This window comes from Heliconius melpomene, chromosome 7 (assembly GCF_056956725.1).
Source record: "Heliconius melpomene rosina isolate 202511_hmr_F chromosome 7, ASM5695672v1, whole genome shotgun sequence".
In the NCBI taxonomy this organism is placed as follows: Eukaryota; Metazoa; Arthropoda; class Insecta; order Lepidoptera; family Nymphalidae; genus Heliconius; species Heliconius melpomene.
The window spans coordinates 12,961,831-12,984,392 of record NC_140395.1 but is presented as its reverse complement, the minus strand read 5'-3'; the positions used below and the strand labels follow the sequence as shown (position 1 = coordinate 12,984,392).

The 22,562-nt window shown below is 30.8% G+C and overlaps 1 protein-coding gene across 2 annotated transcripts in view; it reads right to left on the bottom strand.

Moving 5' to 3' along the window:
* Positions 1 to 21,258, bottom strand: part of LOC146537917 (prolactin-releasing peptide receptor-like) — a 41,665-nt gene extending 20,407 nt beyond the window's left edge. The window contains exons 1-2 of one of the 2 annotated variants that reach the window (XM_085187954.1): positions 21,073 to 21,258; positions 6,477 to 6,493 (exon numbers count right to left, since the gene is read on the bottom strand). The gene's annotated coding sequence lies outside the window, so the exon portion shown is untranslated. The remainder of the gene's footprint in view (positions 1 to 6,476; positions 6,494 to 21,072) is intronic. The other variant, XM_085187955.1, reaches the window with a different exon arrangement.
* Positions 21,259 to 22,562: the final 1,304 nt, after the last annotated feature.

Here is a 22,562-nt window from a genome sequence, read left to right as displayed (position 1 = left end):
TACAAGTTGGAAGTTAAAATACAATTTTAAATAAAAACGCTTAAAATTCTTGAATAATTTCAACAAAGCGGAAACAACAGCAAGAATTTAAAAATGTTGTAATATTAGTTGCGGGAACTTCGGTAGACTGAGCCTGATTGTAATTGCAATAGTTCTGGATTTGATTCCCATTCGAGGGAAAAACTTTTTTTTATTTTTCTGGTATCAAGATAATGTGCGTTGACTTTCAATCCTGAAATTGGTGCGGAAGCTTCGGTGGGCGAATCCCTCTCGTACTTATCCAGTTGTTTAAATATAATATTTTATTAAATTATGAGTGTCCGTTAAGAAGCCTGTGTGGGAACAAAATTTGAAAGTAAAAAAAGTATGCAAATTTGCTAGGGTCAATAATGTTTTATTCAAATCTTTTGATTGGACATAACATTTACCTAGCTCAAATAAAAATATCTGAAGGAATTTTGAATCCATTTCCTATTTATATAGATAAAATCCTGGATATCAGAAACTAAGGCCTCGTTTTGTCTAACTAAAAAGAAAACATCCAAATACAAGTATTTTCTCGAATATTATTATTATTACATTTCAACCTATAACCATCGCTTCATCAAACGAGCCCTACTTTTCATAGAAAGCTGATACACCGTAATTTATAACCATGTTCATATTATGTAAGTACATACTCGTAGTACTTAGCGATTTCTCATTAAAATAAGATTTAGCTGCCATATTAAAGTTTAACTTCGAGAAAAAGATTGTGATAAAAATAAAATAATGAATAGTTGCATTTTACTTTTTCATTATTCAACTATTTAATATGACTGGCCCCAAGTATCAATACTTGGGGCTAGTGTGGCGCAGGGGCACAACGAGACGCGGCGTTGAGTTCCGATACTCAAGATGCAAAACCTCCAGAATTGGTCGGCCAGTGGGTACGTAACGAACTATTAACTTTTATTTTTTTTAATTTGTTAAAAATTTTTGAACGCATAACCTCACTATGTGGACTTCGACACAAAAAAATAATAATAGTTCTTGAGTTTAGCGCAGTCAACCAAACCAATCTCTTCCGCTTTATAATATTAGTATGGATATACCTAACATAGAATTTGGGAAAGGGGTTTTGGCTTATAATATGTTTTCTGGTACAAAGTGGACTTCGGTTATAACAGTGAAAATACAAAGTGACCTTTTGCCCGAGATCCTTTGAAAACATTTACAAAACATTTCTTGTTATTACTGAATTTTTAATATAGACGTGAAGACCATGCTCTAAGTTAACATTATAATTTATTATTTGAATTAAGGTATATTAAAATGTTGCTTCAAACACTGAGGTACAATTAGTGTTTTTAATTCGAAACAATGGTAGTAAGTTCATTTTTTTATCTAAAAAAATGTAAATTAAAAATATAATCATATTTGTTTTGACTTTTCAATATGTAGGGTTTTAAATATGATGAATCGCTCTACTGAATCATCGCTCAACTCAAGAGCGATCGCAATTCGGCAAAAAGTGGAGAACGGAAGTGTCTTAATGGGAACGGAGTGTCTTAATACAAGATCCCCAGATTCCCTCTGTATATGCGGGATACAGAATGAAGCTTAAAAAATATTTCTATTTTATAACAAAAAATAGCAAGGCGTTACTATGAATGAAAAAATACACTCCTTAATTAACGTTTACGTATGCATTTACATAAATATTGAAAACATAGGTTAGATGTATTATATTTCAATACTAATGTGAACTAAAAGTGTGTAAATAATTCTCTACTCAGCTTAAAAAATAGATTTTATTTACTCAACTAATACCTACACTAAAAAAAGGAAGTAAAAATGAAAGACCTTATGGTCTTATGTGCGTTTTATAATGTACATGGATAAATCTTTTCTTTTATAAAACGGACGAAACAGCTCTGTAATAAATCAACCTTTTTCTTTCGTTTATTTATGGATACGCGTGTGTAAGGCATAATAGCGTACTACTTTATCAACAAGTTAGCAAAAATTCTCTTATTCCAAATCAAATTTTAACGTTATTAAGGAAATATGAACGCATAAAATTTAGAGATTTCGTGGGAAAGCGTCGACTGAAAGCACAATGGCTTAGGATTCGATTCCTACTCGGAGTAATGATTTATATTCATTAAAGTACAGCATAGAATTAAAGAAATGAAAACGCAAAAACTAAAGTAATTTTTCAGGTCCTTAAAGATTTTAAGCAAAATACAATTTAACTAATCTTATAAAAGTGAATATCAGATGGATCCCATAACTTTCACCAAATGCCTTTAGTTAAATATTTTTGCTATTACAGTCAAGAAAGGATCTTTAAAACTTTTTTTATATAAAAGGGTTATTACTTTTTATGGCAAAATGTTCCACGTCCTATCACACTCTCCTCCTCTATTTGATGTTTTATGCAAAATTGTATTAGATAGTAAAAATTCCGCCTTTATTACTTGAGAGACTTGTCATTGTTTTAAGAAAATTTTCTGTATATTTTTCTATATATATAAACTGCGTCTACAATTGTGTAACATACGCACTAATAGCAAAGAAACTCGACAGGTTGTGGGCTCGATTCCGCGCTCTGGTAACGAGGCAAAGCACGGCGTTGAATTCCGCCACTCAACACGCAATGCCTCCTAAGTTCGACGAAAAGTAACAAACGGAAGTGTTTTCATGGGATCTGACTGTCTTAACACTAGGTTACAAGGTTCCCTGCTTTGTGTGCTACAGCGAGAAGCTAAAAAAATAATAACTTCATTAATTGAAAGCGTTGAAGTTATCTACGAAAATGTAAAGATGTTTTTTTAAAGAAGTATAACGAAATAAAATTGTCGTTTTGTTATTTGTATAATATTTTCCAGGCTTTATAATTTTTCGAGGAGTGAGTAACCTCTCGAACAGAGTATTTCTGGCGCAATCTCTAATGTAAATAGGCTTACGTTCTCAGTGGGTTTTCGGCTAAAATATAAGTAAGTAATTGAAATTTCATGTAGCTTCATATAAACAACTATTGAGTTCTAGATAGTAACGATATTAATATTCTCATTTTAAATGATAAATTACACCGTTTTTCTCCTTCAAGAGGAAAGATACTAATATTATAAGCCGATTGGTTGAAACAAATCGCTTTGAAAAATAGAATAGTGCGTACCTCTTATGTTGGCTCGCACTTGACTGATTTTTTCCTGTATATGAGATTTTGTCAGTATAGATATATGAGAAAAACAGAGAGAATCCAGTGATAAGGCACTTAGTTTCTCACTTGGCACTCAAATTCGAGACCTTGAAAGCAAAAATCTGTATAATTTAAAACACTATCATTCTCTGTGTTAGGTTGATCTCTAAATAGGTACTCATTTCTTATATAATTAGGATTACAATTTATCATATTATTTTGCGACTTTTGTAAGTTTTCAATCGCCTTTTGTTGGTGAAAATAGTAAAAAAATTGCGCCAAACTTTGGGCATCTTGAACATAGCCTACTAAGCCCTTTCCTTTGTGGCGTGGAAACAATGGAATAAGAAGCCTACATTTGCAAGATTTGATTATTTGGCTCTTTATATTCTTTGTTCTTTTTAACCTTTTTTGTTGAATTAGATTTATTTTATATTTTTGCTTTAGAATTTAAAGAATTATTTATATAAATATATTTTTTTGTAATTTTAAATTTATTTTAGGGTAGGTTTATTTTCAACTTCACGTCGTTAATCAAAAAAAGAGAAAATAAATACAATTATTGTATTTGAACGGGCATCGAACCCACATCTATCGCGCTTACAATGACACGCTATCCAACTGCGACTAATAAATATGAAATCGAAAAAAAATGTACGCAAACAATGAAATTTATGACTACATTTGGTAATCAAATTCTTATTATTCAAAGTTTTTCTATAGCTTTTCTATTATATCCCATAACATTATATTAGCCTTGGACAGCTATTTACCATATTGGTAGAAGTTAACAAAGTTAACATCGATTCAATAACATATTATTATTATTTGAAAGTAACTCATAATTCTACTCAGTTACTTCGAAATACCCTCAAGCTATTACCTTCGGTCTAATATATTATTTCTCTATACATATTGCTATCGTTCGAAGTTGGTGATTAAATTATACGTCTACGAATATGTGATGTATGTTTATTTTATTCATTTAAGTTTTTGTGGCGCAGTGGGAAGAGTGTAGCTATGAAAAATTAAAGAAATGTTTGTGGGTTCAATCTTCAGTCGGGGTAGTGATTATATTTAAGTTATTTTCACTTTTCAGCTTTGATAGATATAGTTCCATCATCATCATCATCAGTCTGTCCTCGTCCACTGCTGGACATAGGCCTCTCCAATGGCACGCCACTGAGCTCTATCTTCAGCTATTCGCATCCAGCCGATATAGTTTAGGTCTTGGAAATTTAAAGAGAAGTATGAAACAGAGTAAATTAACAATAGATGCCAAAACCATGTCAAAGAAACAGGTTTGTTACGGAGAAAAAGTTAAAAACGGTTTAGTTTTTTTATATTTAAACACTTATTTGGACAATAATGCACAAACATATTATAAACGTCCTAATATAATATTTTATTTTCACGTTTCCAGAGCTGTGACATGTGGCGGAACACAACGCCGAATTTTGTATATGATTAAACCTATATTTTAGTATTCATATTAAGCATGAAGAAATATTTTCTTCAAGCTTCAAGCTTTCTATCAGAAATATCTCGACAGATAAAGGCATATAAATAATAAATATTATTAACATTAATTTAACCTTTCAGTAGAGACTAATATAATTTGCAGTTCTGTAAGATTTACATATATATATCTTGTATCGAAAATATATTTCATATTTAATGAATTATATCATGAAATCTTGACATAAGGACGCATGAGTTGTCGCTTATATTTATTTACTAGCGGCCCGCCTGCGGCTTCGCCTGCGTGAACTACGTTATTATTAATTTCTGTCTCCATGAGTACCCACGTCTTATAAGTGATGTCCATGCAAAATTTGAGACTCCTAGCATTTGTTTAGTGACGAAGTTTCATACAAACTTTCGACCCCAAAAACAACCCCTTAGAAATCGAATATTGCAAATTCCCGTCTTAGCGAGCACTTACGTCCTATAAGTAACTCCTATGCAAAATTTGAGATTCCTAGCACTTGTAGTTTCTGAGATTTCGTGATGAGTGAGTGACCTTTAGATTTTATATATATAGATATGAGATGCTAAAACTGGGATGAAGATTGCTATATAGACCTGTGGCTTTGTCTGCGTGGTTAAATGTAGTTTTAAATATAAAAATATATATTTCCATTTGTAAGTTAGTAATTCATATAAAAAATATTGTTAAATAAATAGTAGTGTGTGTTTTATTTATTTTATTAATTTAATCTTTTTCTAATTATAAAAACGTTTCCTTCAAAGTATGTCCTTCAGTTACTAATGTATCGGGTTAGCTTTTTAAATATTACTTTTTTAAAGTGAAATTAAAACGTAATATTGAAGTCCTGCTCTTAAGACGCAAGTTCTCAAAAATTAATCGGTGCCTCTATACAACGCTGGGTTCTATTATTCAGAACAGAGTGTCTAGCCACTAGTTTCCCTCTACCTACTCTGCCGCATGCCGAAAAAAATGTAAAGCTGTAAAAAGAGTACTTATATTGACTAGTATATCAGCATCTACTAAGACTACGGATATTTATATCGTAAGACAATTATATTATTTATATTATTATAGAAAAATATTTATATTATATTTATCATTTACAAAATGAAATTACAGAATCAGAATCACTTCAACTTCGGCGCCATCAAAAAACATTTTATCGTGCAAACTAAATCTAAAGCCAGACTAATCTGCTCAGAGATAGGGCACGCCATTTACATCATGGAAATATTCGAGTGTTAGAGTGTTATAGTTAATACTGTACTGTTTTTTTTTCAAATACTGTATGTATGGATGGTAGGCGGGGTGTGGGCTTATTTACATAGAAAAAAATACTAATGTTTTCTTCTTTTAGCTTCGCTTCTAGTGTTAAAACTCTTCGCTTCCCAGTTTTTACAAAATTTTGGAGGCTTTGCGTTTTGAGTAGCAGAACTCAACGCCGCGCTTTACCTTGACATCAGAGCTAGGAAATGAAAATATTAAATTTTTATTTTCTCGAATGGGAATCGAATCTACAATTGGATGCTTGACATTGGTGATTCTGTTCAGCCATAATATTATATTATATGTGGATATATATAGGTATATCTATCTATAAATAGATTGAAAATTGACAATAGAGGATTATAAAGTAGCAGGCATTTTTTATTTAATTAATTAATATGTAAACCGTAGATTCGCGATTATTTAAGCATAATATAAAAGGGTTAATTAAAAATAGTTTTAAAGCTAGTTTTAGTAACCGATTTAAAATGTAGAAAAGAAAAAAAACACTCGTTCTTCTTCATGTCTTACCTGCAAAATGTGGATATCTGTAAAGAAAAAAAAAAACATGTTATAATTATTGTTTTAATACTTTCTTAGAAGAAGCTGTAGAAGCTGTTCCTTGTCGAATTAGCGATTAGTCATTCTGTGTCGAGTAGCGGAAGTAGTTACCACAGTGAAAAAAAATAAAAAGATTAAATAATAACTCATTCCTCCAAGTGAGAGTCGAACCTATAATATGTTAATATAAAGTAATACTACTATATTTATTTCCCTAATAATATGAGTTTTATAGGTGGATAATGTATATTTATATTTACCAAACAATGATTAAAAAAAGTTGTTTAATAAGATTAAGTTTCCGAATAAACAGAAGCATTATCACATTTCAAGCTCAGGGGCAAATAGTACTTAATTAATGTTTACTAAATTCGCGTGGATTTGCCTTCTGCATTTTATATGGTAGACGTATGGATTAGTGATGAGAGTGCTTGAACGGTTTCCAAGAGGCGCAGGTTCAAGTGCAGCTATGTTCAAACTTTTATACGTTTCTAAGAAATGCTAGACAGAAGTCACTCTATTCTCTGCTTTCATTTTAAAATTGGAAAGTGCTGAATGGAGAGTTTTCTCGCTAGGTTCAATCCTTTTTTTCCATTTATTTACTTCAACTCGAATTCATTAATGCGTTTTGAGTGGCGGAACTCAACGCCGAGCAGCACGATAGATTTAGTTACAATTATTAAACATAAATAAACCTTTTGAAATTGCTCTATAAAACAAATACTTAAGTAAAGACATAGTGTTTAAAATTTGCATTTAAAAGATAAAAGTGATTGAAAGACGGAAAAGACATTGAATCAAGAAAATAGCCAGCGTTTAAATACTTGGCTATAAATTAAAGTAGTGCAAACTACAGTTTTATTACTTTAACACAAACTAACTAAATTGCAATTCCATTAAAACTAAGTTGTAGTTTCGTTGACCAATTGTATTAAGAAGAAGAAGGAAAGCAGGTTCTTGCATTTTCAGCATAGCAGGATAGGCAAAGGCAACCTAGTGTCAAGACACTCCGATCTCCTCTTTCTGCCCAATTTTTGGGTCATTGTGGGCTTTATGGTGGACCTCAACGCTGTGCTTTGTCTACCAGAGCAAAAATGAAAATAATTTGTATATAATACATGCATTTACAGTATAACGCTATCATAAAGGCTTGATACCTCTAATATTAATATAGATTATATTATAGTAATAATTCCTCTTCTTCAATTAGAACATTATTAATTGAAAAGTAATAATTTACTTTATATAAGTTTGTAATATTGAACTAATTGAACAAATATCGAATGTTTCAATAAATTTATTCTCATTTATTTGAATGAACGATATTATTTAAGTTGAAGTTGAAAAACATAATAAATTGAAAAGTTTGGTCGAGTTTGCTGGTATATTGCATTCATTCATGAACTAATTTATACTTTCATTTCTTTGATGTTCATTGAAGTTTGTTCTTTATATTGTCATTTATATTAACAATTATAAAATACATTTTATACACAATTATAGATTTTGCAATAGTTGAGAAGTCTGGTAACTTTTTTACTTCTTTCGAGTTCCCACACTTAAAAAGCCTATAATGTCTCTTAAATCCGACGGAAAGTATATAACAGAGTGTCTCGTTTATATATGGAATACAGTGTGAAGAGATCTTGTTATTATAGCTTTTTAAAAAATCTAACACTTGATAAACGTGTTGAGATAACCGCTATTGACAACATCGCTGATATCACTGTCAATGACACCAATCTCTGTTATATTGACCTTATTTCATAATACATCTTCTAGTTATTTTATATCATTTTAAATAATATTTACTTAAAATTATATAATATATTATAAAATATTTATTTAAAATTATAGACGAATGTCCCATTTCCTTTTTGACTTTTGGTAGAAAACATTAACAGTGGTGAAGGGAGTGTTCTGACACTATGTTTTGTCAGCCATGCGGAAGCTTAAAGCAAAAAAAATTTCGTCTTAACATTTATACTATAATGTATGCGAGTATTATCTAGTATCTATTATCCACATTCATTTTATTTGTAGAATTTCGATTTTCATACAAAATTATTTACCGAGCTCATTAAAGTTTGTTCAACTGTGTTAAATGCGGGACAATATCGTGTTTGTTTTGTGTAATGACGGTTTTAATTTTATTTATTTAATATGAAATTTCATATTTTTTCCGCATAGACAAATAGATAGAAAATAATTTATATTTGACTGTAGAAACCTAACGCCGCCCTGTGTCTTTACTTCCCTGAGCTTGGATCGAACCTAAGAGCTACCTATTCGCAGTCGAAGCCTATCACACTGCGCTACGATGGCTTCAAATTTGTTTATTTGAAATTTCCGTAGGTCAAAGTGTATAATAACGTATATTTATTTATGTACAATTTATTGATATCTTTTCTTTTTATAATGTTTTAACCAGATTGATCGTGTATAATTCGGTGTTAGATAACACATTTTTGACCCGGACCCGCCGCTTTGTATACATTATAGAAGCTCGTGATATTAGATATATTTTTTATTTTGTTTTAGATATATTAACTACGACTATATAGGGGAAAAATAATTTTCAAAAGTGTTTTACTTTGAAAATAGAAAGATAACATTTAAAAAACGATACAATTCGTATGGAAATTGAATAACGGAGTGCCTTCACACTTTGTGCAATCCTGGAAAATTGAGCGGAAACGGAAATCGTTGTATAAGATTATCTCTGCCTACCGTACTATACAATGGTATAAGTGTAAAAATGTTAACTTTCAATTTAAAAGAAAGTTCAACATATATCTTACGCTCGGAGACCTCCCTGAAGTGAATGTAATAAATTTCAATAGAACACGGACGAAGAAACAATGTCTGTCGTGTGTTTAAGAAACTTTAATTTTTATTAGTTTCTTATTTTCTTGAAAAATGTAATAAATGTTGATATCTACTTATTTTTTACATAAATATATACTTATTATATTTATGTAAAAAATAAGTCGTATCTCGAATTCACGTAGAAAGTTAGAGGCCGCCGCGGCACAGCGGCAGATGCGTGTGACTGGAATCGATGGTTGTGTGTTCGATTCAGTATCAAGGGAATGAATTATTATTCTTTAATAATTTAGTTCCTTGGCAAAACGCATCGTTGAGTGCCGCCTCTCAACAGGCAACACCTTGTAAAATTGCGTTGTGGAAAGTGGGAAGCGGAGTGTCTGAACACTAGCTTTCCTGTACCTACTCTGTTAAAACAAGTATTTTGTATATTTACATATACTTGGACATTTTATAAATAAATTAATTTCTCTTCTGAAATCGTGTCATGGCACACATCATTCATAAGCTCTCATACAAAACTGAATGAATCATGACATCGCTACCGATAAGCAAGTATTACATTGCTATTGAAGCCTGCCTTTGATAGAAACATATTGGAAGATAAGAGAATCAATAACAAGTGATTTGGTTATATTAATTTTAGATTAAAACTTCGATGTAAATTTGGTAACGTCCTTAAAAAATAGAAAAATAAAATGTTTATATACTAAATATATTTCGCTCGTAACTCGCAGTATTTTATTTTTTATTTGTTTTTATTTAAAATCTTATAGCTCTACAGAGATATCTTCCTACCGTACCTTCTTTTCCACACCATTGCAGGGTAGGCAGAGAGAACCTAGTGTTAAGACATTCCGTTCCCCATTTTCCCGCCTAATTCTAGAGGCATTGCGTACCTAGGTACGTCGTACGAGTATGTACCGGAAGAGGAGTAAAGTGTATGAGAATAAGAAAGTTAAGACAGGATTACTCAAAATTCCAAAGGATATGAACGAAACTTTCCATTTTACATCTTAAAAGCCACTCAAAAACATCTAGGATGATAACCAAGAGATTTTATAATTTAACTTTATTACGCACACAATGTCGAGGCTCTCCATTATCCGTAAAATTAAGACGTCACGTGTTGAGTGGAGGAACTAAACACCGCACAAATAACATCAATTATGAAGGACCAGCGACCTACTCAAGTTCTACAAACATTCTGGATTGAACTAACCATCTCTGGCCTTCTAATGAGATTCATCAACCACTTCAACCAATAGCCTAGCTAAATAATAATAACCAGATACCTTTAAACGAGGCTTTAAACATAGTGGTTTCGCCTTAATGTAGCCAAGGTTTTATCATTAGCTGTCATCGGTGATTTTGGTCATGACGGTATTCTAGTCACGAACATACACGTTTTATACTGCTTTCAAATTAACTTCGACATTACTTTGAATGTAATTGCCTAGAAATAATTAAAAGGTTAAGCACCATAGAAAATGGCGGCTGTTTTTTAAATAAAATGAAATTGACAACTCCATTTGTTACAATGAGTATATTTTTAAGGTACCGTACTCCAAAAGGAAAAACGGAACCCTTAGAGGAAAATATTTCTAAAAAGAAGTTTAGATGATGCTTTTCAGTTTTATACATTTAACTACATAAGTCAACCTTACAAAATTTGTTGAAAGGAGCAAAAAGTAAAGAAACAATTATTTTATATAGCTTCCTATAACCTGGGAACCTAGTGTTAAGGAATGTTATTCTGGAGGTATTGTGTTTTAAGAGGCGGAACTCTACGCCGCGCTTTGCCTCAATACCAGAGCAAGGAAATAATAAAATAAATATTAAATGTATCATTTCGGAAAAGAACAGAACAATTTCATTACATTCATTGTTTCACTCACATTTCTATTAACTCCGTTAAAACCCTGCCTTAGGGGATGCCACGTTATAATGTTATTTTTACTTAAATTATTTGAATTTCGTACGAACCACACGTAACGGCCATTATACCTTACATAAAAGTCCATCCCCACAGGCTATTATCCTGAACATTTCATCCATCATACTCCTATATACAAAGTAGGACAAACTAACAAACAAACTTTACCATTTACAAGTACTTATTTTAATAGAATAATTTATTATAGAGAAAATTATAGTATTATAATTCATTATATAGAAAAGATTTAATTAAATTCTAGCTTTATGGTAGGACGAGAACTTAGAGTTAAGATACTCCACTTTCTACCTGAAATCAACACCGCTCTTTTTTACGAATTCTGTGAAATAATTAATTTCCTTTAGTGAAGTTATTTAAAATATTTAATTATATAATTAATAGAGGAACTAATGTAAAAATATTATTTTTGGAATCGGTCGGTTATTCATACATATTTCACACTAAGTGCTTTTCTATAAGTAGTCCCTAATTGAGTTTTCCGAGCAAACACTTAAAGTATGTTACTAATAAAGTGCCAATAATAATGCTGACATATGGATATATTGATAGCAAAGAAGGTATTCTCGGAGCGAAATAAAATATTGTATTAATATACCTGTATTATGAATTCGAAAGTAACTCTGTCTGTCTGTCTGTCTTTTACGCAATCAGGGCCAGACCGTTGATTTAATTGTGATAAAATACTCATATAGAGATACTTGAGGGTGTCAGGATGAACATGGGATACTTTTTTTTCTCATATTTGTAATATTTTCGATTTATACCAATATATTAAATTACTTATTAATTTGACATGCAATTTTTTCCGCCATGTTAATAACAACCGTCGCTATCCAACCGTTGCTAAGCAACGATTTGCAAAGTTTATTGTAAGAAAACGTCACCCAAAATGAGCTTGCTTAACGCATCTCTCTATTAAAAACTGAAAATAATTTCATAAATATTCGTATAGTTCAAGCGGGCGTAGCCGCGTTCGGGTCCACTAGTTTATATATAAAAATCACTTTGCATGTTCTATTAAAGAGTCAAGTCGAGTTGCAGCCGTCGTGACAGGAACGACGATGCAACTCGACGTGCGATGGTTATGAGTTCGAAACCCACTCGGAGAATTGAAATATTTTAGAGGCAAAGAGCGGGGAGGAATTACGCCACTCAAAATACAATGCCTGCAGGATTCGGCGCTGAAGTGGGGAGCGGAGGAGAGTCAATGGGAACAGAGTGTGTTAACATTAGGTTCCCAAGTCTCCTCTTGATCTGTTACAACGTGGGATACAGTGAAAAGCTCCAAAAAGTAATTAAAAAGTTTTAATATAATATTTCAGCGGATTTCGTATTTATCCTCTATAAATAGTCTATTATTTAGAGCTAGAGTATTAAAATGTTGTTATTTAATTTTCAATATACTCCGATAAATATTAATTATTATTTTATTAAACTTTCGATAATTTAATAAATTTCTGATAAATATTGATGAACAGATGTTTACACACAAATTAGGCAATTTCTCTAGCAAATTTATGTTATAATGTTGTATATTCATTTACATATTTTATAGACAGTATTAGGATTATGATTTCGAATTTGGTTAGATAGGGAAAGGAACTCATAAGAAAACACCCTTGAAGCCTACATTTGGGTGACTGATGTCCTTGCTTGTAGCTTATTCCAAGCTTGTTAGTTTCTTTACGCCCATTCTAATTTTCTAATAGGACGACTTTGATAAGCTAGGGTGAGGAAATTATATTATCGTAACATTTCTCCAACTGGAAATCGAATCCACAACCATTAAATATAACAGATAAATCAATACAGATTTCGTCACAATGACGTCACCGACACAAATGATGTCAATTTGCTTACTACAAGAGTAAATCTAACAAAACAAATAAAAAATAGGTAAATAAGACGCCGCGAAGTTTTCTCGTTGTTTGTTCGACAGTCGATATATTTGTACGCACCCACAATTTACTTAAGGCTATCAATAGCAACCCTTTTAGTGAATAAAATGGTTGTCACGTTACTTATAGATGTTTGATTTATTGTAGTGTCACTTGTTCGATGATTATACTTCTAGTTTCTTATCTATATCTATTCTTCCTGCAGAATAGGGATTTACGCGGGCAAAACCACGTTTGTCGTACGTACGTATCTTTAATACATGAAATAATTAAGTTTGAACAGTTAAGATAATTATACTAAAAGTAATTAACCACTTTTCCCTATATACACTTAAATGATATTTAATTAAAACAAGCGAACGAAGCCACGCCGGGACGCTAGCTGATATACCTAATATAAATATTTCATGATTTTTATCAATTTTTTGAAGAACATTTTTAAATAAATATACAAATGGGACAACTTATAACACATAAATAAAAAAATGTAAGTAAATATAAATGAAATTACTTTGAATAAATAACTGACATTACTTTTTCTTCAATGTCTTGACATTACCTAATTTGTATGAAGGGGGGTGACTTCAATCAGTCTTGCTTTGTGACAAACTAATGTAAATTGATGGGTTCGTAGAAAATATTATGTTGCTTGTTTTCTTTCATGTTAGTAAAAAAATATATATTTTTTGCCTAAATCTGTAACATATACTTGTTTTGTTTAGCTAGACAGAGGGAATGTAGTGTTACCGTTACCGTTCCCAATTCCGTTGCCCTTTTTCCCACTGAATTCTGAAAACACCTGTTGATACACTTATTTATTTATACATAACTAGTTCTACCTGAAGCTTTGCCAGCTTTCTTTAAATGGTCAAGAAGTGTCAAACGCAAATAACTCTTGAAAGCTCTACCGTTTTAAAATATCTTTATACTTTTTTTAGTTATTACTTCGCTCCTATAAATCCTAGATCGTTTGACTATATAAGTTAAAGTGCTATAGAAAAAGTGAAAAACACAGATAATCGCATTCCAGAAACCACAGCCAAGGCAAATCTATTTCTGTACTCGTAATGAAGCCCTTCTTACATGCCCTCTGGGGGGTGCTTATGGTTTCTACGTGACCTTCTGCTAGTACATGGACACTGTGGTTTCGAAGGTTATTGAAATATATGTAGTTCAACGTTTTCGAAGAAAATGTTAGAAAATTATTCTGTTCTAGCTTAAATAACCGTATAACAGTTTAACATTTTTCTAATTTTCGAGACATAGTTTGTTGAGTGGCATAACTCTACGCCGCTCTATTCTTCGTTAACAGAGCAAAAAAGAAAACATTACCTCGAGTGGGAATTGAACCTACAACTGTCAAGTTGGTTGTCACGCTGTATCCCTGGGCCACGACGGCTTTGAATATCTATTCTATATTAAAACGAAACAGCCCCCAGTTATATAATTATAGACAAGAGGAATACGTAAAAATAATAAAAAACAGATAGCATAAGCTTTCGTATATTTCAATTGTATTGACTTAGAAGGTTATTTGTGCTCAAAAGGACCGTAGACATGGAGATTTAATTTCAGCTAGTAATATAGTTAAACAATTTAATTTAGTAATAGTTAATTAATATAGTTAAAGTAACATTTGAAATATATAAATGAAAAGAAAATATACAGTACATATGTATGTATATATCTAAATACTGATAGAAGGACTAGACTGAACAAAAATTAAATATATATATATTAAATATTAACAAGCAAACACGGTATTCATGATTCTGCTATTAGCGGTAAAATTATTTCTTTGTGACCAGGTTATATAATTTATATAAATATATTTAACATGTTAAAATAACATAATTTATGTGTGTGTATGTCTACACATGTATAAAAATAAAATATTATAAAGTCACGAGATATTGCGTGTCGAATTACGGAACTCAGCGCCGCGGTTCGTTCACAATTTTTAATGTAATTTTCGTTGTATACTGTTCAGAAATACAAGTTTTTCATTCCAGTAGAGCCATAACGTCAACGAAGACAAAGTAGTCTTATATTAAAATTCAAATTATAATTCGTGACAGTGCTGATTTCTTTAAAAAATGTCAATGAAAATGAAATATCATGTTCTAGACCAGAATTTAAGGCAAAGTCATACTATAAAATTAAAGGTCGCGTTTGCTTGTTTAGGGCGAGAGTAACACATGCCTTTTTTTGAAGTACGGAATCCTAAAAACACATATATACCCTTAGTGATATATTTCCTCATATATCTTCTATGTTGTGTACATATACAGATATATGAAAAATAAACCTAGCGAACACTTACAATTTTATTACATGTATAGATTTCTATATATCACTAAGCCTTAATCAAATAAACATATACGAGTATAAGAAAGAATACTTAAGTATAGCAACATTAAGCTTCTTAAAAGTAAACAGGTAAGTAAAAGGGTTTGTAATTTTCTATCATATATAAATCCCTTTTATTAATTAAAGTGAACGTTAGTCTTTGCGACGGTGAGGTATACATTTTAAAGTAAGGTGGGTTTAGTTGGTTATTTATGTATTAATACTTAATACGTAGACTTCAAAATTGGTTAAACTTAAATATCGTATGTTAAAGTTAAATATTTGTTATTTTTAGCTTCACCCTCTATCAAGCTTATAGGAGGATAGTCAGAGGAAAGATATGTCAGAGTTAAGACACTCCGTTCCCCCTACACAATTTTGAAATTATGCATGATGAGCCATCGAATATCCCGTTTTGTTTTAATATCAGAGCAACGAAATCAAAACAAATAACTTTCCATAAAAAAGTAAAAAATAATCAAAATAAAAAAAAAATTAAAACTAATTATTAGAATACTAATTATTAGAATACTAATTAATCATATTAATTAACACGCCACTAATAATATATCAAAAATAAAACGTAAAAGACAAGAAAAATAAGCCTGAAGAACTTGGTTTTCTTGTAAAAACAAACTCATGTTGCATGTGAGAAGCTAATCCATAGCCATCGCATTAACAGTCAGACTCTCTGCCACAGAGCTACGATAGCCTCTTATTAATTTAAAGTTAAGAAAATTAAGAGTTTATACTTATATAGAAACTCCGCCTTGAATGTAGCAAGGTCCAAGCCCGCGCCTTTTGCTTAGCCTGTATAATTTGCTTTTGCTTTTTAGACTTTGCGCTTACATTTCTATCTGAATAGAAAAAATGTGAATTTAGTTATAATTTTTAAAAAACTTTTATTTTAAAGAAGAGTTCTGTTACGTGTTGAGTGGTATTGTTGGCAACACTATTGAGTGGCAGAGAAAAATGAACGAAAAATGGAGAACGAAGTGTCGTAATACTAAATTCTCTTTACTCTGTAATAAGTGGGATATATTGTTAAGTTAAAAATAACTAAAATTAAATGCAATTTTGCATAGTAAAATTTTAGATCCGTTGGCGCGCCGCGTCAGCCTAATGGTTTTACAGTTAATGTACACGTAATAAAGTGACATCGTTATAAAATCAATATGGTGGACTCCAAAAGCTTTAAACAAGAAATCTTTTTTTTCGTGGTACTATTTATTATAAGAGAAAATCGAAGAAAATTTGTGGAATGATGTATTCATTTAGTTACATGTTATTTTTTCTTTTAGGTACAAAGGTTCCGGGGAACCTAATATTAAGGCACCCCACTTTCCGCTGAATTTTGGAGAAATTGGGTGTTGAGTGGGGGCCTGATGCGCATTCCCTTGTACTAGAGTGAATAATTCGCTCTCCTGAGAGGGAATCCACCCGTACCCGTTGGGATCATACGCACACGCTTATTCTACGACCTCTTTTATTTTATTATTTCCTCAGTTTCCTATTTTGCTGGAAATATCCAAAAATATATCCATATAAAACTCCGTCACTGAGCGATAGACCGGAACTCGCGACATCGAACGCTAAAATTTGTCACATTATAAGTTCCTTGGGTATGTAGTGCAGCATTAAGGGATGATATCTATGAAATCGTACGGGGAAGAGAAAACACGGTCAAACAAATTCTAATCTTAATGGGAGTGAACTGCGTGAGCACTAGGTTCCCAGGTTCCCTTTGCCTACCCTACTATGTTCGGGATACGGCCTGAAGGTAAAAATCATAATTTGCCAAAACAAAAATGCGTGCGACCACTAGCATAAGTATAAAATCAAAGCATTACTCGCGACCTTCTTTTCAATAGGCAGTTTTATATCTTTATACGTATTTATAATTTTAAACCTTATATTTATGCAAAAGTAGCCTTAACATTTAGATAGGTATTGAAATTACGGATTTGCAACTCATATGGATATGTAATTAATTAAATCTGTTTAATAAATATTCTGTTCACCTTCGACATTTCTTATTGAGGTCACATTTTATTTCTGTTATTGTGTTATATTTTATATTTGCTTTTAGGCCATTGTAATATATTTGCTAAATTACTGATTATTTGGTAGATAGTCGTAGGTACAATTTCAACTTGGTAAAAAATTGATAAGGTTTTTGGTATAGGGGTTCTATACCCACTCGGGGATGATTATATTTCATTTATATTCATTTTTCCGGTCTGGGAGATGAATCGTGGTGTTAAGTTTCGCTACTCAACATTTTTTAACTTAATATATAAGGCCTGTCATGTATTTTTTTAATTATCTTATTACTTTTTCTTAATTGTTTTCTGAAATAATAACCTTATTTGGTGTTACGCGGTGAGTTGCTAGAGCAATGAAATGAAAATATTAAATAATTCATTCCCCCAAAAAAGAATCGAACCTACAACTGTAGCATTTACAGCCACACTCTGCCTCATTAATATTAAATAACATGAATTAATTAAATTATTTCAATAAACATCATTATTTTATAATGGCTATCGTATAATTTGCAAATAAATCTAATGATTCCACAATAAATCTCCTCAACCTCAACCAGGCCCTTGGGTCACGACCGCGTTATTGCAAACCATTATATTACATTATATAAAAATATCTCAATGACTAGTATTTTTCTATAATACAAGCACATACAAATCTTATCTAATTTATGTGTTTTTTCTATATATATGCGGCGAAGTGATAAATAAATCTTGTAACGTGCTTACAACTTCCGTTACGATTTCAATCGTACGGTTGATTGATGGGTTCACTTAATGTTAGATGTATTATTGGATGGTTTATAGTTTGAGAAAAAACTGACAGCGTTTGGATATTCTTCAGCTTCACGAGTAAATATGCATGGCAGGGCAGTGAGAATATAGTTAACCCAATTAGTTCTCCTTTTATATCCCATATTCACATTGCATGTTAAGTGACGGTGCTCAACGCCGTAGTTTGTCTCACTAGTGTGAGGAAATGATAATATTTTTCCCCCGAATGGAAATTGACCCCAGCACTATTACAATACCGCCCGAATTCATATGGAAGTTAATAGTTTATTAAGATATTGCTAACATGAGGTCAACGTCACCTAGATAACGCCTAAGCGACCTTTGCTACTAAGTCTAATTTCTTTATATGTGTGTGCGTGTGTGTTCATTTGTATTATTTGTATTGTATGGACGTCATTAGATTGTTGTAATAGAGTCTCAGTTTTATATTAATTGATTTTTTTTTTATAATAATATTTATTTAAATGTATATTTTCATTTCTTTGCTCTGATTCCGAAGCAAGGCGCGATATTAAATTCTGTCATTTAACACGCAATGCTTCCAGAACTAAGCGGAAAATGGGAAACGGAATGTTGGTAGCAGGGCTGCTATGCGCGTAAAGCTAAACGAAATAATAAAAGAAAAAAACCTGTGTTAATTTTACTAGACATTCGTCTCGTCTTACTAACATCGCCTTTCCATTTTTGCGAGGCCTTGAAAATATTTTTTTTAGTTTCGCGCTGTATCCCCAATATAGAAGGATAGACAGAGAGATAGAGAGATCCTACTATTGACACACTCTATTCCTTACGCACCTTCAAATCTGTTTAATTTCGTAATCTGGACATCCACTAAGAAGGGATTTTGAAAAATTTTAACCCTAAAGGGGTGAAATAGGGGTTCAAAGTTTGTATGGAAAAAAAAAATAAATCGGCACTGATGTTTATAAAATTTTAAATTTAGATTTTTAAAAGTATTTAATTGAATACGTGTTTCATCGTTTTCTAAAATTCTCCCCCTAAGGATGCAAATAAGGGGTTGAAAGTTTGTGTAGGTTTTTTTTAAATCGTCACCTATTTTTATAAAATTTGAAATTCAGACTCTTAAATGTATATAATTAAGCACATGTTTCATGGTTTTCTAGAATTCACCCCCTAAGGGTGCAAATAAGGGGTTGAAAGTTTGTATGGGAAAATTCTTAAATCGCCACCGATTTTTATAAAATTTGATATTTAGACTCTTAAAAATATTTAATTGAACATATGTTTCATGGTTTTCTAGAATTCATACCCTAAGGGTGCAAATAAGGGGTTGAAAGTTTGTATGGAAAAATCTTTAAATCGCCACCGATTTTTATAAAATTTGAAATTTAGATTCTTAAAAATATTTCATTGAACGCATGTTTCATGGGTTATTACATTTCACCGTTAAATACGCAAGCGAAGCTGCGCGCGTCCGTTAGTACTCTAATATTTAGAAGGATATCTAAATACTCGTAAAAGAATATTTTCAAATCATTTTGATTAAAAACATAAAAAATGAATCATTCAAATTACGTGACAATCAAAAATGAAAAGTTCTGATTTAAAATTGCTGCAATTTATATTTTCAATTTCCTTTTCTCGTATTGTTTGGAACGTGCCTTATTATTTTTTTAGCAAACTTTTTAAAGAGCTGCAAAATTTTAATATTTAAATATTTTTTTTTATCTTCATTATTTACTGTTTATACGATTAAATAAATGTTCATAATTTTATAAAGAGTGACATCAGAGATGAGAGTTTAAAAATATTTGAAAAATATTACTTAAAGTTTTGTTTATAAAGATCGATCGATAGAATCGATCAAGTGAGAATAGGACTTGCCCATCGAGGGTTCTGTGTCAGTTTCAGGACCGTAAATTGAAATTAACTACAAATGTAAGTTTGTTTTTTTATTTGTATTATTTTTTTCTATAAAATAAAAATTCATTATCAATTTCTTAATTTTTTTTCTTTATTTGTTTTGTTAGTTCTTGCTTCGGACGAGACTGTTAATAAGGCTATTTTCATACAAAATACAGCAAAAAGTTTTGATGGCGTTCACTTGGAAGCTAGAATTTTTTCTGTGCTCCAAGGGACGTGAATATTTGATATAAATTCAGTTTAATATCTCCAAGCAATATCTAGATAAGAACAAACAAAGAACAAAAAAGTAATATTAAGGTAATATTACTTTTAACAAAAAAGTAATAGTAAGGTTTCATTTTTCATTTTTTTCAGGTTTCATTTTTTTTGAGGTACGGAACCCTAAAAATATTTACATTTAAAAAAAATGTTTTTAACAGGATTAAAATTTTGTAAATAATATTTGCATATACATATTATATTATTTGTATATATATAATGAAAAATTTTATAAAACTTCATAAGTTTTAAAAGTCCAATTCAAAATTAGTGCTAATATATTATTATTGAGTGACAAAAATAAGAAAAAAACTTTTATTGTATGTAGAGTTTTCTTTTAAACTTCGCTGATATATTATTTTATGTATATATATATAATATATTTTATATATATATATAAAATATAAAAATACTCGGGTATAAATAAATTATGTTTTTGGTTTATTGTTAATTTAATACTTTTGTATTTTTATTTCTTGACAATGATCATATCATATTATACATACGTCCCATATTCAACCAATTTCTAAATTAAAACTTAAAAAACTTACCCAAAAAGTTTTTTATCTCTCAAAAAAGTCACACACAAAACTCAAATCAACTAAAGTAAATATAATATTTCTTCCATACAAATATAAAAAAGTTCTCTCATAAAAACGTTAACGAAACTTCTATGGTAGAGTAGCGAAGCGTGTTATCACACCGGAGTTCGACACAGGACTGACATATCGCCGACTTTTCTCTAGATATATTTGTATTGTGGTCATAAATTATTTTTTATATACAATTGTTTTATCGTATGTTCTTTATCATTTTTAGATAAACAATTTAATTTAAAGGCAATTTTTTAAGGCCGTCGTGATGCAGCGTCTGACTGAAGTGACGGTTGTGATTTCGATTTCCAACTGGGAATATAGTAAGACAAAGTGTGGCGTTAAGTTTCGCCACTCAACACGTAATATCACAAAACTAAAAAATAAAAAAAAAAATATAACCTTTTAGTTTTAATTTTAGATTCTCAATGACATTTTTTATATATTTACAATTATTTAATGAGATTTTTTTAAAAAATAAACAAAAAATCTTTGTTTATGCGTTCTTTAAACGGGTATATAACTTAACTTCACTTTCGATATTTTACCCAGGGACCGTCGATATAATCATTCCCCGAATGGAAATCGAACTCACAAATATCGCGACTACAGTCAGTAGATGTCCGAATGCGCTACGACTAAGGCTAAATTTTAAATAATACAATATTTATATACGAATAGAAATAAAATTTTCAATAAATTATAATTATTTTTCCTATCTACTTAAGATATTTGAGATAACAGTTTATTTTATATGCCGCTACATTTAAAATTATATAAAATTCTCCATAATCTAATGTCAGCTATCTCGAGTGTACTCGTAATGGAGATACAAGAATAGGAGGAAATCGATTGTAGGTTAAAAATATTTGAAATATTTAACTGTTCTTAGGTATTCGGTAGTCATCACGTATAATTTTTTAGTTTAGTCACACTGTATCCCGCACATAGCAGAGTAATCAGTGGGAAGTCTAGAGGTATTATATGTTGAGTGGCGCAACTAAACACCGCACTTTCCCTCGTTAGCAGAGAGATGAAAAAATGAATCAAATCCATAACCGTAATTTACAATCGCACTTTTATCTTTTATCTATCTCTATCTTCTCTTTTATGTATTATTAATATAACAGCTTAAAACTTTTTATACATTCTATACGCATTGAGTGGCGGAAGTTAACGTTGCACTTTGTCTTGTAAAATCTATTTAGAGAGCGTAATAATGTTTTATTTACTTAATAGCTTTTTTACGGCATTTTTTTCTATTTTAAATTATACGTTATTTTTTAATTTTAAGGATTAAATATAAATCGAACCCACAACCATTGTGTAATACAGGCCGGCGCTGCGCCGCTACGCCACTTAATATAAATAATACGATATATTATTTAAAGAAAATTAAAAAGACCTTATAAACAAAATATTAGCTTATTTTCATTTTAGTAATTGAC